This window comes from Cervus elaphus, chromosome X (assembly GCF_910594005.1).
Source record: "Cervus elaphus chromosome X, mCerEla1.1, whole genome shotgun sequence".
In the NCBI taxonomy this organism is placed as follows: Eukaryota; Metazoa; Chordata; class Mammalia; order Artiodactyla; family Cervidae; genus Cervus; species Cervus elaphus.
Genome location: NC_057848.1, coordinates 81406748 through 81426075, shown reverse-complemented (window position 1 = coordinate 81426075; position 19328 = coordinate 81406748). Strand labels below are relative to the sequence as shown.

The following is a 19328-nucleotide window of genomic DNA, read 5'->3' as shown; positions in this document are numbered from 1 at the left end:
AGATAAACTCAACTGACAACTTCTGCAGAAGGATTAATTTTTATGTTAACAAGGTTATGCTTCTACTCTGTACTGTTGCCCTATGAGACTGCTACCTTTCAGTTAAGGTCACCATAGAAACAGAAAACAGGTTTACATTCACCTGACTTGCATAAAATGTTAATAGGCCCCAAGGCCAGAAGATAATGTACAAGACCCTCATAAACAAAGAAGTATGCAGAAAACACCCTGGTTTCGTGAAGGACAAGCTGACTTAATGTTAAACTATCTTCCCCTTAGAAATGTACTAACTTAGGGTATAAAAGCTATGGTAAAAAATAAAGGATTGCCAGACTCTGTTGCACCCCCCGTCTGGTCACTCTCTCTCTCTCTTTCTCTTTCTCTCTCTCTCCCTTGCAGACTTGGCCCTGTCAAGGCTGGTTTCACGTGTCTTCTCTCTCTCACCGACGCCATTCATCCTGAGGGTACCCCCTGGATCATGCTGAGGCTGAACCCCGGCAGAGAGGCTGTGAGTGATGTCACTGCCCTGAACTGGAGAAGCACTGGGTGGGAGTTCTCTATGCAGGTGATGATTCTAGGGACCATGAGTTTGAAGTAGCAGCCTCTTCCCCAGACCCCTACTCAGGTTTGGTCCACTCTTGAGTCTTTATTTGTGTTACTCTTCAAGGCCATGAGAAAATTATGTTGTTCAAATGTGATATATTTGTATTAAAGTGCAGTGAACTCCAAATCTCTTTTTGTTAATAGAATACAAATTCTTTATCACCTTCCTAGGAAATTTAATGTCCCCTTGTCAGGTGAGCTCTTTAAAATGTAGGAAGAAATTGTCTTCCTTTTGATCATGCAATTCTGTTCCTGAAGACTCTTCCTGTTTCATTGTGGATGAAGTCTAAAGTCCTCCTACTGAATGTCAGCACCCCCTAATAGACTGCCACCTTTTTTATACCCGTGAGCCTTCTCCCACGAATCTGATGCCCGACATGTTTTCTCATAACTTCCTTCACTAGACTGTCATTCAAATAACGTTTTAAACTCTGCCCAGAGTAATTTAAGGAGTGCTAATGCTTCCTGATGGCTCAGCAGTAAAGAATCTATTAGCCTACAATGCAAGAGCTGCAGGAGATGCAGATTCAATCCCTGGGTCAGGAAGATCCCCCAGAGGAGGAAATGGCAACCCACTCCAGTATTCTTGCCTGGAGAATTCCATGGACAGAGAAGCCCAAAGGCTAGAGTCCAAAGGATCACAGAGTTGGACTTGGCTGAGCACAGCATAGCAAATGCCTTCCTATCTACTATCTTTTGAACACTACTGTGTGGTTATTACCTAAAATGCACTGCCCTTTGGTATGTGCATGGTATAAATACTTAAAGTATTCAAGGTTTTATGGTGTTTCTATATATCTTCTAAATATTTGTATTATTAATAATACTATCTTAGCCCTAAGGAGCATGTTTGTAAGTTCCCCAGTCAATATAGTACTAAGTATCTGCTTATTGAGATAATGAGGAGGAAGATAAAGATAGGTCTTGAATATAAAAAGTGAAAGTGTTAGCTACTCAGTGGTGTCTGACTCTTTGTAACCCTGTGGACATAGCCTGCTAGGCTCCTCAGTCCATAGGATTCTCCAGGCAAGAATAGTCAAGTGGGTATGCATTCTCTTCTCCAGGGGATCTTCCCTTCCCAGGGATCGAACCTGAGTCTCCTGCATTGCAGGCAGATTCTTTACCATCTGAGCCACCAGGGAAGCCCCATGATTATAGGAAACTAACTCCCAACTCTGTCCACAACTGGGTGTTCCCTCAAGGAGATTGCAATTTCTGAATCTTAGAGCTTGAAACCTTTATTTATGGTTGGCCATTTGGGACCTATAATATTAATATCAACCAGTGTCTAATCTTTCTGTAGAGATTGACTATTTTACATTACCATTCTTAGTTTATGCTGATGATGCCTTTGTCCATGACTGTGATTGGAATCCTCATACTGTAGTTGCTCTGAAGGAAAAATCTAGAGATAAATGGAGTAGCAGATTGGTGTCAGCTATACTTGGAGGATAATGGGAAGGTGAGTGCAGGGGAAATAAATCTTTTGACAACTCAGAATGACTTTCCACATATAATCCCAGGCAATGACTTTCAGAAAATATCCTTTTGTTCAAAAACAAAATAAGACCAACTGTACTGTTCACCTTTATCATCTCACTGTATGAAGTACTGTTCTTACATAGAATGATTTTACTCAAAGAATTTGAGTGTTACATGTAGATAGTTAAAATTGGGTAGAGGAGGGGATTGATTGGGTAAGCAGCCAAGGTCTGGAACTAGTACAGGAAGATAATCAAGTGGTTGAAGTAAAACTATGAGCCTTAGGATTTTTAAAGCTGCTTAAAGATATGGAGTGCCTGCTCTAAAAGAAACTAGAGAGGAAGGTGAGGGGAGAAATGTTAAGTTGGAGTGAAAACTCATAAAAAATGAGTCATCCTTATTTCCTACAAAATAAAGAGGAAAAGAATTTATTTGTTTTTCCTTCTTTTCAAAATACACAACTGGAAAAGAAGATTGGGAAAATCTTCATAGTCATTTTCCCTCTTGCTATTCTGTGGCTATATCCCATTTTATAATACTGCTGCTGTTGCTCATTTATTTACATCTCTTGTAGCTGAAACTGTTGCCCATTGCTGACAGGTTAGGTCTTGGGCTAGCCCATACCTCTGGCCAGTTAATTGCCTGCCACATGTTACACCAGAACGCTGGAGGTATTTTGCATGTCCACTGAAATGTGGAATCTTTTCTAGGGAAGAATCTAGCTTTCTGGAAGTAGGGACATAAAAGAGAAGCAGCACTGTTAGAATCCTCAGCAAATTATCAATGACAAGTAGAAATATAAAGCTACTAGAGTTCCTGTGAGGGAAATGCTGGTTGTAGCCACCAGACCACAGAGGCAAAGGTGGGCTAAATCTGTAGAAACTCATGGTGCCAGTCTCTACCAACAAGTGTATAGCAAAATGTGGAAGACACACATCTTGCATATTTAGCGAGTAAAATCCTAAGCTGCCCATGTGGATCACATAGTCCAGGATATAAACCACCAGCTGTGTCCTCTATGCCTTCTAATTGACTAGAGGAGATGAATCCGGGGCACAGGGTTCTGTGTGTGAGTGAGCTTCCATAGCTGATTCCCTTATTAGTTCTATTCAAGCTGTAACCCCTTGTCTCCCAGTGATATGTTTTAATTTTTTTTTAGGAAAAAAAAACAGCTTTATTGAGCTATAATTCACACTTACAGTGTACAACTCAGTAGTTTTGAGTATATTTGCAGAGTTCTAGAATCATCACCACAGTCAATTTTAGAATATTTTTGTCACCTCAAAAGAGAAACCCTATAACCTTTATCTATAATCACCCCAATTCCCTATTCCCTCAAGTCCTGGGCAACCACTAATGTATATTTTGTCCCTGCCCATTCTGGACATTTCATATAAATGGAATCATATATGTGGTCCTTTGTGACTAGCTTCTTTTACTTAGCTTAATGTTTTAAGGTTAATTCATGTAGTAGCATATATTAGTACTTCACTCCACATGCATGTGTGTGAGTGAGAGTATGTGCATGTGTGGGTACATACACATAACAGCTATATTGAGACATGATTCATATAAAATACAATTCACACATTTTAGATGAATGATTCAGTGGTATTTAGTATAATCACAGAGATTTGCAATTATCATTAATTTTAGATAAATTTAGAGCACCTGTTTTCATTTCTTAGGGGGCATGTACCTAGGAGTGGAATTGCTAGGTTATATGGTAATTCTGTTTAACTTTTTGAGAAAGTACCAAGCTTTCCAGAATGGCTGCACTATTTTAGAGTCCCACAAGCAATTTACAAAGGTTCCATTTTTTTCACATCCTCATCAACACTTGTTCTTTGGTATTTTTTTTTTTTTTTTTTTTTTGGATTATGACCATCCTAGTGGGTATAAAGTAGTTACCTTCTTGTGTTTTATTTTGCATTTCTCTAATTATGCTGTTGAACGTCTTTTCATTTGTTTGCTGACCATTTGTGTAACTTCTTTGGAAAATGTTTATTCAAGTCCTATGTCCACTTTTTAAAAAATTAATTTATTTTTTTACTGAAGGATAATTGTTTTACAGAATTTTTTTTTCTGTCAAACCTCAACATGAATCAGACATAAGTATACATATATCCCCTCCCTCTTGAACCTCCCTCTCATCTCCCTCCCCATCTGACCCCTCTAGGTTGATACAGAGCCCCTGTTTGAGTTTCCTGAGGCATACAGCAAATTCCCATTGGCTATTTTACATATGGTAATGTAAGTGTGGAAAATTCTGAAAGAGAAGGAACACCAGACCACCTGACCTGCCTCTTGAGAAACCTGTATGCAGGTCAGGAAGCAACAATTAGAACTGGACATGGAGCAACAGACTGGTTCCAAATAGGAAAAGGAGTACGTCAAGGCTGTATATTGTCACCCTGCTTATTTAACTTATATGCACAGTACATCATGAGAAACGCTGGGCTGGAAGAAGCACAAGCTGGAATCAAGATTGCCAGGAGAAATATCAATAACCTCAGATATGCAGATGATACCACCCTTATGGCAGAAAGTGAAGATGAACAAAAGGGCCTCTTGATGAAAGTGAAAGAGGAGAGTGAAAAAGTTGGCTTAAAGCTCAACATTCAGAAAACTAAGATCATGGCATCTGGTCCCATCACTTCATGGGAAATAGATGGGGGGACAGTGGAAACAGTATCAGACTTTAATTTTTTGGGCTCCAAAATCACTGCAGATGGTGATTGCAGCCATGAAATTAAAAGACGCTTACTCCTTGGAAGGAAAGTTATGAGCAACCTAGATAGCATACTAAAAAGCAGAGACATTACTTTGCCAACAAAGGTCCATCTACTCAAGGCTATGGTTTTTCCAGTGGTCATGTATGGATCTGAGAGTTGGACTGTGAAGAAAGCTGAGTGCCGAAGAATTGATGCTTTTGAACTGTGGTGTTGGAGAAGACTCTTGAGAGTCCCTTGGACTGCAAGGAAATCCAACCAGTCCATCCTTAAGGAGATCAGTCCTGGGTGTTCATTGGAAGGACTGATGTTGAAGCTGAAACTCCAATACTTTGGCCACCTCATGAGAAGAGTTGACTCATTGGAAAAGACCCTGATGCTGGGAGGGATTCGGAGCAGGAGAAGGGGACGACAGAGGATGAGATGGTTAGATGGCATCACCAACTCGATGGGCATGAGTTTGAGTAAATTCCGGGAGTTGGTGATGGACAGGGAGGCCTGGCATGCTGTCATTCATGGGGTTGCAAAGAGTTGGACACAACTGAGTGACTGAACTGAACTGAACTGAACTGTGTAGCTATCCCTGCTTGCTTTTGGTTTCCATTTGCATGGAATATCTTTTTCCATGCCTTCTCTTTAATTGATATGTGTCCTTAAAGTTGAAGTCAGTCTCTTGTTAGCATCATATAGTTGGATCTTGGTTTGTTTGTTTTTTAAATTGTTATAGCCACTCTTTGTCTTCTGATTGGAGAGTTTAGTTTACATAGAGTAATTATTGATATGTATGGACATATCACATTTTTAATTGGTTTCTGGCTGTTTGTAGTTCTTTTATTCCTGTCTTCCTCTCTTCATCTTTTCTTTTGTGGTTTGACAGCTATTTTTAATTTTTTTATTGAGTCATACTTGACATATAGCATTGTGTAAATTTAAGATATACATTATATTGATTTAATACATTTATTTTGCAGATTAATTGCCATTGTACCATTAACTAACACTTCTGTTGCATCACATAGTTATCATTTCCTCTATTATTGGGAACAATTAAGATTAGTTCCTTAGCAAATTTAATGTTTAATACAGATTTGTAGTCTTTAATCACTGGACTGTGTATAGGTCTCTAGAATTATTTATTTACTATTTTTAACTATTTACTCTTATACAATATCTCTCCCAGTCTCCCACCCCATCCCCACTCCCTGCAAATCCATTTTACTTTCTGCTATTATGAGTTTGGGTTTTTTAGATTCCACATATAAGAGATATCATAGATTATTTGTCTTTCTGTGTCTGACTTATCTCACTTAGTGTCATGTCCTTAAGGTCCATCCTTGTTGTTGCAAAGCACAGAATTTCCTTTTTCATGGCTGAGTAGTATTCCATTGCACATATATACATCGTGCATACATACATATATTTGTGTGTGTGTATGTATGTATATACACGCACATGCATACACCACATCTTTATCCATTCATTCATTAATGGGCAGTTAATTTGTTTCTATATCTTGGCTATTGTAAATAATGGTTCAGTAAGCATAGGAGTTCAAATATCTCTTTGTTAACCTACTTTCATTCTTTTGACTGTATCCTGAGAAGTGGAATTGCTGGATAATATATTAGTTATATTTTTAGTTTTCTGAAAAATCTCCATACTATTCTCCAAAGTGGCTGAACCAGCTTACAATCCCACCAACATTGCACAAGGGTTGCTTTTCTCCATATCCTTTCCAACACTTATTATCTCTTATCTTCTTGATGACCTGTAGTCTTACCGGTTTAAGGTAGTATCTCATTGTGGCTTTGTGATTTATTTTTCTCTGATGCTTAATAATGTTGAGTACCTTTTCATGTACCCATTGGCATTTGGATTACTTCTTGGAAAAAAATGTCCTATTTTGTTTTCATACCAATTTTAAAAATTGAGTTTTTTTAAATCATTGAGTGGTATGTGTTGTATAAGTTATTTATATATATATATTTTTTTTTCAACAGCAATTTTTTTTTTTAATTTATTTATTTGGCTGTGTAGGGTCTTGCTTGCAGCACATGGGCTCTTTTGTTGCTCCTCATAGTACATGGACTTCCTTGCCCTGGGGCATGTAGGATCTTACTTCCCCAACCAGGGATTGAACCCACATCCTCTGCATTGCAAGGCAGATTCTTAACCACTGGGCCACCAGGGAAGTCCTATATATTTTTAATATTATTCCCTTATCTGATAGATGGTTTGCAAATATTTTTTCCTATTCCATAAGTTGCTTTTTCATTTTGTTGATTGTTTCTTTTGCTGTACAGAAGTTTTTAATTTAATTTTATTTTATTTTACTAATAATGTTGAGCATATTTATATACATTTATTGAATTTCCCCATCTTTGAAATGCCAATTTTAATTCTTTATGCTTTTTTATCTTGGATTGTTTGTCATTTTTAGAAGCTTTTTAGTTTAATGTAGTCCCACTTGTTGGTTTTTGCTTTTGATGCTTGTGCTTTTAGTGCTACATTGAAAAAACTTTGCCAAGACCCATGTAAGGGAGCTTCTTCCCTATATTTTCTTCCAGTACTTTTATGTTTTTAGGTCTTATGTATAAGTCTTTGATCCATTTCAAGGCAGTTTTCATAAGTGGTGTAAAATAAGGTTCAGTTTTTTCAGTATTTCCTGTATTATTTTTCTGTATGTGGTTATACATTTTCCCCACACCATTTGATGAAGGGACTATCCTTTCCCTATTGGATGTTCCTGGCTTCCTTATCAAATGTTAGTTGACTGTATATGCAAAGGTTTAATTCTGAGCTCTTTTTTCTGTTCCATTGGTCTATGTGTCTGTTTTTATGCCAGTCCTGTATGTCAAGGCTGTATATTGTCACCCTGCTTATTTAACTTATATGCAGAGTACATCATGATAAACACTGGGCTGGAAGAAGCACGAGCTGGAATCAAGATTGCCAGGAGAAATATCAATAACCTCAGATATGCAGATGATACCACCCTTATGGCAGAAAGTGAAGAAGAACTAAAGAGCCTCTTGATGAAAGTGAAAGAGGAGAGTGAAAAAGTTGGCATAAAGCTCAACATTCAGAAAACTAAGATCGTGGCATCTGGTCCCATCACTTCCTGGCAAATAGTGGGCAAACAGTGGAAACAGTGGCTGACAGGGGCTCCAAACAGTGGAAACAGGGGCTCCAAAATCACTGCAGATGGTGATTGCAGCCATGAAATTAAAAGACACTCCTTGGAAGGAAAGTTATGACCCACCTAGACAGCATATTAAAAAGCAGAGACGTTACTTTGCCAACAAAGGTCCATCTACTCAAGGCTATGGTTTTTCCAGTGGTCATGTATGGATCTGAGAGTTGGACTATAAAGAACTGGTGCCGAAGAATTGATGCTTTTGAACTGTGGTGTTGGAGAAGACTCTTGAGAGTCCCTTGGTCTGCAGGGAGATTCAACCAGTCTATCCTAAAGGAGATCAGTCCTGGGTGTTCATTGGAAGGACTGATGTTGAAGCTGAAACTCCAATACTTTGGCCACCTGATGCAAAGAGCTGACTCATTGGAAAAGACCCTGATGCTGGTAAAGATTGAGGGCAGAAGGAGAAGGGGCCAACAGAGGATGAGATGGCTGGATGGCATCACCGACTCGATGGACATGGGTTTAGATGTACTCTGGGAGATGGACAGGGAGGCGTGGCATGGTGTGGTTCATGGGGTTGCAAAGAGTCGGACATGACTGAGGACTGAACTGACTGAACTGACTATACAGTTTAGCAAAAGAGTTAAGACTATACAATGGGCCAAAAAGAGTTTTTTAAAACAAATGGTGCTGAAGTACCGAGTATGTATATATGGAGAAAAAAAAGAATCTAGAAGCAAATTTCATACCCTTCATGAAAACAACTCAGAAATAGACTATAGACCTAAATGTAAAAGACAACAGTATAAAACTGAAAATAGAACATAGGAGAAAATCTAGATGACTTTGGGTTTAGCAGTGGTTTTTTAGATGTAAAACCAAAGGCACGATCTATTAAAAAATGGATTGATAAGCTGAAATTAATGTTAAAATTTTCTGCTCTGCAAAAGACTGTCAAAAAAATGAAAAGACAAACCACAGCCTGGGAGATAATATTTGTAGAAGATATATCCAATAAAAGACTTTTATCAAAGTATGCAAAGAACTCTTAAAACTCAACAGTAAGAAAAATGATACAATTATAGCATGGCCAAGAGGCCTTAGCAGACCCCTTCAGTTCAGTTGCTCAGTTGTATCCTACTCCTTTTGACACCATGGACTGCAGCACGCCAGGCTTCCCTGTCCATCACCAACTCCCAGAGCTTGCTCAAAATCATGTCTATTGAGTCAATGATTCCATCCAATCATTTCTTCTTCTGTTGTCCCTTTCTCCTCCTGCCTTCAATCTTTCCCAGCATCTGGGTCTTTTCCAGTGAGTCAGTTCTTTGCATCAGGTGGCCAAAGTATTGGAGCTTCAGATTTAGCATCAGTCCCTCCAGTGAATATTCAGAGTTGATTTCCTTTAGGATTGAGTGGTTTGATCTTGCAATCCAGGGGACTCTCAAGAGTCTTCTCCAACACCACAGTTCAAAAGCATCAATTCTTTGCCCCTCAGCTTTCTTTATAGTCCAACTCTCAGATCCATACATGACTACTGGAAAAACCATAGCTTTGACTAGACGGACCTTTGTCAGCAAAGTAATGTGTCTGCTTCTTAATATGCTGTCTAGGTTGGCCACAGCTACCGGAAGATATATAGGTAGAAATTAAACATATGAAAAATACTCCACATGATGTATCATAAGGGAAATGAAAAAAAAAATGAGATACCACTATACACCCATTAGATCCAGGACACTGATGACAACAAACGCTAGCGAAGATGCGGAGGAACAAAACTCTCATTCAGTGCTGGTAGGAATGCAAAGTGGTACAGCTACTTTAGAAGATAATTTGGCAATTTCTTCCAAAAGTATAGCATACTCTTACCATATGATACAGCAATCATGCTCCTTGGTTTTTATCTGAAGCAATTGAAAACTTATGGCCACACAAAAACTTGCACATGGATGTTTATATCAGCTTTATTCTCTTTTTTTCAAAACAATTAACTTTTTTTGAAGTATAGTTGATTTACAATGTAGTATTAGTTTCAGATGTACAGCAAAGTGATATATATATGTGTGTGTGTGTGTGTATGTATGTATATGTATATATATATGCACACACATATATGTTATTTTCTGATTCCTTTCCATTATAGGTTGTTACAAAATATTGAATTTATTTCCTGTACCATACAGTAGATCCTTGTCATTTTATATATAATAGTTGTTTTAGTCGCCTTCCAGGCTCCTCTGTTCATGATATTTCCCAGGCAAGAATACTGGAGTCAATTGCCATTTCTTTCTCCAGGGGATCTTCCCAACCCAGGGACTGAACTTGCATCTCCTGCATCTTCTGCATTGGTAGATGGATTCTTTACCACTGAGCCACCAGGGAATGTACAATATTGTATACTATTATACACAATATATAATAGTATTAATCTGTTAATCCTGAACTCCTAATTTGTCCCTCCCTCTTCTTTTCCCCTTTGGTAACCAAAAGTTTGTTTTCTATGTCTGTGAGTCTATTTCTGTTTTGTAAATAAGTTCATTTGTATCATTTTTTAAACATTCCACATATCAGTGATATCATGTGATATTTGTCTTTCTCTATCTGACTTAACTTAGTATGATTATCTCTAGGTCCGTCCAAATGGCATTGTTTTATTCTTTTTTATGACTGAGTAAAATGCCATTATATATATATATATATATACTATATATATATATATATAGTATATATATGTATGCATGCATGTATACCACATCTTTTTACCCATTCATCTGTCAATGGACATTTAGGTTGTTGCCATGTCTTGGCTGTATATCAGCTTTATTTTTAATTGCTGAAACTTGGAAGCAACAATGATGTCCTTCTGTAGGAGAATGGATAAATAAGGTGTAGTACATTCAGACAATGGAATATCAGTAAATATTCCTAAAAAGTGCTGTAAAAAGAAAAAAGCTATCATGAAAAGTCATGGAGGGTACTTAAATGCATATTTGTGAAAGAAGTCCATCTGAAAAAGGTCACATACTATATGATTCCAACTTTATGGCATTCTAGAAAAGGCAAAACTATGAAAACAGTGAAAAGATCAGTTGATGAGTTGTTGTCAGGGATTAGGGACGTAGGAGGGGTGAATGAGCAGCGTGCAGAGGACTTTTAGGGCATTGAAGCAACTCTGTATTATTCTGTAATGGTAGATACATGACGTTATACATTTGTCTAAACGCATGGAATGTACATCAAAATTGAACTCTAATATAAACTATGGACTCTGAGTTATAATGATTTGTCCATGTAGGTTCATCAGTTGTAACAAATGTACCACTCTCATGGATGATGTTTTTAATTGGAGAGGCTGTTCATGTGGCAGAAGCTGGGGGTAGTGATTGGCTATGAGGAACAAGGGGGTCTTGGACCTGATGCTGCATGTGAACAGAGTGAGGGAAACAACGTGGATACCTGCACAGGTAGTGCACCAGAGACAGATTGCACCACTGGTCATGGACATGAGCTGAGAGCACTGGTGAGCCCCACTTGCCCCCCTCCTCTGGGTCAAGGGTCCCAATGTTGGGAGAGGGGAAAGCACACACTTCAGGGAACAGAGTCAGCTTGTGTCTAAACCTTTGAACTTCTGCTCCAGCACCTTGGGAGCAGACTCTGCCCCCAGTAGACTAGTGGTGTCATTGAGCAGAGCAGAAACCCTGCCTCATATGTGGCTCCGGCACTAGCACCTCCATCTCCAGCCCCACCTCATACCAAGGTAATATGCACACCCTGAAGAAAGATGTGACTTTCATCCACATCAAATTCAGCTCTCCCACCAAAGGCATTGTGCCTACACAGCCTGTATGGGGATGCTCCCACATAAGGACACTCCTTTAGGACCACAATAGGTAAGTGTTTCACTTAAACTCATAGAGTCAGAGAAAGTTAAGCAAAAGGAAAAGGCAGAGAAACTGGTTCCAATTGAAAGAGCAAGAGAAAATACCCATGAAAAAGCAAATAATGAAACAATTTACCAGATAAAGAATTCAAAGCAATTGTAATAAGAATGTTAACTGAATTATGAAAAAGAATAGATGAACACAGTGTGAATTTAAGGATCCAGTTAGAAATGAAGAATTCAGTAACTGAAATAAAAAAATACCCTAGAAGGAATGAATAGCAAACTAAGTGATACACAAGAGCACATAGGTGATCTGAAAGTTAGAATAATGAAAATCACTGAACCAGAACATCAAACAGAAAAACAAGTTAAAAAAATGAGAACACTTTAAGAGATCTTTTGAGATAGCATTAAGTATAACAACACTCACATTACTGGTGGAGAGAGAAGAGAGAGAAGGGAATTGAAAATGTAGTGCTGAGAAAAAAACCTGCAACCTACGATACTCTACTCATTTAGAATAGAAGGAGAAAACTTCTCAGACACACAAAAACTAAAATAATTCAGCAATACTAAACGCACCCTAAAAGAAATTGTTGAAGGGTCTTCTCTAAATGGAAAATAAGTAAGAATATATAGGAAAGGGAAAGTCCCACTACAGAAAGCAAATATATAGTAAAAATTGAAGATCATTTAAAGAAGCCAGCATGTAGATTATAATACCAAGAAATGTAAAAGCAGCCATAGCTACAATAAACAGTAAAGGGATGAGCATGAAAATGTAAAATATGATGTCAGAAACAGAATGTTGGAGAGGGAAGTAAAAAATGTAGATCTTTTAGGCTGTGTTTGAACTAAAATGAATAACAGTTTAAAAGAAGTATGTATAGTAGTATATATGAACCCCATGGTAACCACAAATTAAAAACCTACAATAAGGGGAATTCCCTGGTGGTCCGATGGTTAAAACTCCATGCTTCCACTGCAGGGAGCATGAGTTCAATCCCTGGCCAGGGAACCAAGATCCCACATGCCTTGGCACAGCCAAAAACAAAAACAACAACAACAAACCTACGATAGATACATAAAAACTAAAAGGAACACATGCCACTGAAGAAGATTATCACAGTAATGAATGTAGATATGGAACTTAAATCCTTTACAAAAATTAACTCAAAATGGGTAATAGACCTAAATAATTTGGTTCTGTTGTTTCTGGAATTGACTCTTTAATCTGATTAGATTTAAAGACACTGATGACTCTATTTTCACTAGTAAAGAGAACATTGATAGTCCATGATGGGAACTGTTTGTAGAGATACACAATATATATACTTGTGATCAAGCACTAGGGTTCCTAGGTGGTTCTAGTGGTAAAGAACCCGCTTGCTAACACAGGCAGCCCACTCCAGTATTCTTGCCTAGAGAATCCCATGAACAGAGGAGCCTGGCAGACTGCAGTCCATAGAGTCACAAAGAGTTAGATATGACTGAAGTGACTTAGCATGCATGCACACAACCAAGCACTTATAAGAAGCAAGAGGCTAAGTGACTCAGTGAATGATACTTTTCAACATTTTTTGAAAGTTAAGGAAGTAAATGATGTTGGTTGTTCCTAATGTTGCTGGACAAAGTGGTGTAAGAAAAGGATAAGCTCGGGGATTTGAATACCGAGTTTGAATGTCATGTAAATGTCACGTAAGAGCTTCTCTGTGTACCTTTGAGAACAATCTTATCTCCTGTAGAAGCAGAGCTAAAATTGCTGAAAATCAAACACAGAACTTCACCTTGTAATTGACTGAGTTACAACACAGATTTAACTCTCAGCCTTGCAGAGTGTCTACTGTTAAAAGTGAAGGTGCTGACTGGGAAATAATGAGATCCTGCAAACTTTGATGGAAATGTGTGGAAAGACTCTAATGAAGCTAGATATTTTGAGTCCCTAAATACTGATAAATCTTTGCCAGTGGAAGAGGTCTCTCCACCCCAAGTGGAAGCAGCATCCCCATTTTCAGTGGAATCAACTTCCTTACCCCCAGCCAAATTGACATCCTCAGCCCCAGGCAAAGTGTCTTCCCCAGCTATAGCAAAAGTGGCCTCCTTACCCCCATTGTCAGCAGCATCTCCATTCCCAGTTTACCCACCCCCAGCGGTATGGTCCTTTCTACTCATCTGGGGGATTAGCACAGCATTGCTTGAGGAAATGGTAATTACCTCCCTCCATGCAGTTGCCATGGAGGATAATTGTGAGACCCCTCAGGATCCATTCCCATCACCCTTCTCTGCTTCTAGACCTATAACTATACTCAGGTCCCAGCAGGCTTCTAAAGATGAGATACAAAGTATGGTCCATGAGGGAGAGCATTACACTCCAAAGGAACTAATTGAGTTTTCTAATTTATAGAAGCAGAAACCTGGAGAGATTGAATGTATATTAAGAATGTAGGATAATGATGGAAGGAACATTAAGTTGGATCAGGCTAAATTTACTGATATGGGCTCATATTGGTTTGCAACCTTGGGAGTCCCTGGGCGAAATTTGAAACTGGCCTCCGTACTTGGAAGATAAGGAGAAACTACAGAAAGAGAGCACTCCAGATTGGTAGGTGACAGGGGGTTTGTTTTGTTTTTTTAGTTCGTGTTGTGTGGCATGCAGGATCTTAGTTCCCGGACAGAGATCAAACCAGTGACCCCTGTGTTGGGAGTGGGGAGTCTTCACCACTGGATGGCCAGGGAAGTCGCCAGGGGCAGTTTTAATAAGCAAGGGAACTTACATATGAGGCTTGTCTTGAGTAGTTGCAAGACAAGTAGATCACTGCACCTACTAGCCAGCATCTTAAAAGTTTATATAGAGGCCTTAACAGGGTTCAGTCATGTGCACAGTTCAGATTGTCTCAACAATATGTCACTCTCTTAAGGCTGCATTGTTGAAACAGCTCCTAGTATGCAAATGGTGGGAAGAATGTACATTCCAAGAACAGGGGAAAATGTTAGCAGTCATCAATTGTCCAGGTCCAGCGTGCAGGTCAACTGGAGGTCACATCCTGTTCAATAACCTCCTCTAATACTCCATCCCTGGTAACCAGCTCTTACAAAACTATACATTGCCCTCTTCTGCAGTGTCTGAGCAATCAGCAAGGAGTTTTATTACCATGGACGTGGCTTGACTGGCAGCTGTCTGGTTACATTGGAGGTAGATGCCACAGCAACAGTATAAGCATATACAAGAGAAAACACATATAAAGATAATGATTCTTAATATAAGTAACAGTTTTTTTCCATCAAGAACTCCATGATCTAAACCACTGATTTACTAAGTCTCCTAAGACTAGAGGTGGGATCACTCAGAGCATTCACTCACTTGTGTCCTCATGTGATTTAGTAAAGTTGATACATTAGTAGACTCATCAGGTATGAACATATAGCATTCTGTTTGGACAGTGGCATAGGTGCATCCTTGTGAGGCAATAATACTGTCCAAGACCATCCTACTTTAGAGCTTCCCTGGTAGCTCAGCAGTAAAGAATCTGCCTGCAGTGCAAGAGAGCCGGGTTAGATCCCTGAGTCAGGAAGATCCCCTAGAGCAGGGAATGGCTACCCATCCTACTTTAGAGGATGTTTTTTTCTCATTAGATACTTGTCAGTGTTCAGTAAGGAAAGGCTTATTGCCTGTCATTTAAGTCTTGTTGGGTGAATCTAGTAAGGGATTCTGTGTGCTATAAAGTCCTCCAGGCCAATGGAATAAAAGACAATGGCTGAATGATCCTACCAGTGGAAAATGTGCCCATCCAGTGACTGGACACCACGGGACAGGGTCAGCAGAAGTCTAAGGTTAAAAAGACAGATATTTAGCAGGAATTTGTATGGGAAGATCTTTCCCATCTGTAGAATAATACTTGATGTCTGATATATAGACATTAATATGACTGCAGCTTTTGAAAGCTGACCTGCTTATACATACTGTACATGTTGTTAGGGGAGATAGTACTGTCAGGCATGAGGAGTCAGATGGGGGGTGGGGTAAGTTGACTAGGACTTCCACCTTCTTCCCTTTCTCAATGGTGCATGTTCCATTCCAGTTACATTGTGCATCAATAGGCCTGACTTCCAGTAGGACGGTGGGATCCCGGTGGTGATTGAGTAGTTCTCCTTCATCTTGGTGAGATGATTTGGATTTTACAACCATTGCAAATTTCAATAGATAACACTTTGCCTAGGTGTGATGGGGCTTAGTGTTCTCAGCACGTAGCATGTTGATCCATAATGAGAGTCGAAGCAATATGGGGCAACAGGCCCTACTGTTTGATCTTTCAAATAGAGTAAGGCCCGTGACACTACTTTAGTCTACTCAGCCAAGGTCATTTTACCTGTTAGTAATTTAACCTGCTGTTTACTATTCCATTTTTCCTTCCTGAAGTTTCCACCAGGGATTCCCTGGTGGCTCAGCTGGTAAAGAATCTGCCTGCAATGCGGGAGACCTGAGTTCAGTCCCTGGATTGGGAATATCTCCTGGAGAAGCCATTCTGGCTGCCCACTCCAGTGGACTATATAGTCCATGGGATCACAAAAAGTCAGACATGACTGGGTGACTTTCACTTTACTTTTTCCTTTCTACCAACCCTGCTGCTTGTGGGCCATAGGAAAGATGGAACCTCCACTAATGTCATATACTTTTGCCAGCCTTGCTACCATGATATTTGAAATGTGAACCCCCAGTCACTGTCTGTTCTATGAAGATATCTGTACATGGTACTCAGCTTCTCTGATCTCCTAATGGTGGCAATCTAGCTTGCATGGCAACAATGGAAAGCTTGGGTTATGCCAAATGCAGTGTCTACCCAAGCCAAAGTGTATTTAGCACATTAACTGAGATAGAGGGGGCTAATATAATTAAATTGCCAATGCCTCACTGATGGGGGACGCTGGTGGATGGCCCCAGGCTCCTTTGGCAGTTGCCTTGGCTGTTTTTAGAACAAACAGGACATGTTACTGCATTAACCAAGTCACTGTCTTACAAGGGCAATCTGGCATCCTTGGGTAATACACCTGGGTGCTAGAGTGGCCACTCTTTCTATGCACCTGATCTACTGTGGCAGACAATGAGGACTGCCTCAGGTTCTCAGGTTCTTGCAAGTAAAAAAGTGAAAGTGAAAGTCGCTCAGTGGTGTCTGACTCTCTGCGAACCCATGGAGTGTACAGTCCATGGAATTCTCCAGGCCAGAATACTGGAGTGGGTAGCCTTTCCCTTCTCCAGGGGATCTTCCCAACATAGGAATCAAACCAGGGTCTCCTGCATTGCAGGCAGATTCTTTACCAACTGAGCTTCTTGCAGGTGAACCTCAAAGTCTTTCTACATATCCTGATTCAATGAGGACTTATTTATGATTATTCATCCTTTGGCTTTCCATTGTCCAAGTCATAGGGTTAAACCCTTGAGAATAGCCCAACAAGTTGTCAGTGCAAAGGACTAATAGCCAGGGCTCATCAGTGATCACCAGTGAAATCAAATTCAGCACATAGGCTCCTATGGTTCATTCCTGTTTCCATCCAGATGGTGTCAGTGTTGGACTGAAGAGCCATTGAAATGCATGTGGGTGGGTTACCCTGACTGGACCCATCTGTACACTAGGCATTAGGGGGAATTTCTTCTATTACCTCTCTACAGGCCCCAGGGGCTGCCATAGGAATAAGGGCAGGGGCATTTGGAGGATCTACATATTCCACAGGCCTGGTAACACCTGCATTTCCAGAGACAGTGGGCTGACAGACAGGGCGCTCCTCTGCTGCATACAGGCATGCAACTTGGTCAAAACAGGAGTTTAAGCCATAATAGAGGTGAGTTGTTGGAACATATTCTCAACTCAACTCTTCATAGGAAGGGAAGTTCTTACCATAATACGCTGTTCATTAAAGCTGCCTTGTCATATCTGATTCTATGCACAGTTTGATTTTTTAAATTTTATTTGTTTAGTTTTTAGAAATTTATTTTCCACCAATCGAATTTCCATTGTAAGAGTTTGTGGAAGAACAGCTTAAGACCACTCAGTGGTTGTTCCTACCTATTCAGTGGTCCAAGCAGTGGGAGCCGCAGACCAGTTTTCAGTGGGGAACTACTGAATAGGTACAGAGGGCACCTGCACACCTTTGGACCAGTCTGCCACCTCAGGTTCAATAGCAGTGAACTCCAGAACTAGAGAAGATCATTCACCCTGAAATTCCCTCTTGGTCACAGCCTTCTCAGCTGCCTCCTGCTCTTCCTTTTCTATCTCTTCAGGATCTCTGTAGAAGTAGAGATCAGGCATGACCTCCCATGGGTGTTCACAGAAGATGGTACCACATATGTGCGGAACTTCCCAGGTGAGCATCTACCACAGCAGACCTACTGAGTGAGCTCCCTTTTTGCACAGAATGGCAGTGTCTACAGAATGCAGAAGAGAGTCTCTGTTACACAGAGCAATGGTGAGTGTGTGTGCTAGGTCACTTCAGTTGTGTCTGACTCTGCAACCCTATGGACTGTAGCCCACCAAGCTCCTCTATCCATGGGTTTTCCCAGGCAAGAATACTGGAGTTGGTTGCCCTCCCCTCCTCCAGAGTATCTTCCTGACCCAGGGATCAAACTCACTTCTCTTATGTCTCTTGCATTGGCAGGTGAGTTCTGTACCAGGAGCGCCACCTGGGAAGCCACCTGGGAACTTCCACTTTCAGCAATGATAGGCAGCTTAACATAAGAGGCCTCTGTAGAAGCTGGTGGTCAGCCCTGGGGTCAGTAACCACCAGAAGTCTCGGTTTCTGGAAGGCTACCTGCATCTGGTTAGTGAATGCTCCAGGAGTAAAGTGGCCAGCAGTAGGAGTGGCTCCAGTGGCAGCAACAGACTTCAGCCCAGCTCACTGGCCAGTATTCCTGGAGAATGTGACACTGACATCAGCTGGGTTTTCAATGTCAGCAATGGCAGAAGCTGCCAACAGAAGCTTCTCCCATGTTCTCTTCAGATTTATGATGTAGATGCCATCACTATTCCTTTTATAGATGTACTGTTCCATTTGGAAGTCATAGTTGGTGCCGCCTAAGTGGATTCCTGCTGCAAGGAATTTAAGGACATCCTGTTCTTTCATTTGCAGGACATCAAGGGCTCTGGACATTGTGAAAGTTTCCCTTTAAGTTGTGGTGGGAATCCAGAACAATGCCTTATGGACCCCTTACGCACATTTTAAAATATGACATTCCAAGCAAAGCCTTGTTTCCAATTGTGTCCTGTTAGAATAAAAACAGATTCTTACTGAACTTATGCAAATAAGTATCTTGCCATAAAATAAGACTATTCACCAAGAGTTTCTGAATTCTGGAGAGATCAGGTGGGGAGAATAAGATAAATGTTTCGTCTTTGTTTATAAAGATACATGTTAGCAAATTGCTGATAACTTGGGAAAAGAGATAAACATTATCTTTTTTTTTCTTTAAAAATAATTACTGGTTTTGGAAAGATAAAGA

The 19328-nt window shown here is 40.0% G+C and overlaps 1 long non-coding RNA gene and 1 pseudogene across 2 annotated transcripts; one reads left to right on the top strand and one right to left on the bottom strand.

Moving 5' to 3' along the window:
- The first annotated feature begins 396 nt into the window (after nucleotides 1–396).
- LOC122690096 lies at nucleotides 397–18622 on the top strand. 2 transcript variants are annotated; one of them, XR_006339973.1, is made up of 3 exons: nucleotides 397–508; nucleotides 18114–18298; nucleotides 18488–18622. It is a non-coding gene; the product is annotated as an uncharacterized LOC122690096 (long non-coding RNA). The 2 variants fall into 2 exon arrangements; XR_006339974.1 differs by lacking the exons at nucleotides 18114–18298; nucleotides 18488–18622 and adding exons at nucleotides 1937–2065; nucleotides 4265–4321 and having other exon boundaries at nucleotides 405–508.
- Nucleotides 17691–18979, bottom strand: LOC122690094 (annotated as a pseudogene).
- Between the last annotated feature and the right edge of the window lie 349 nt (nucleotides 18980–19328).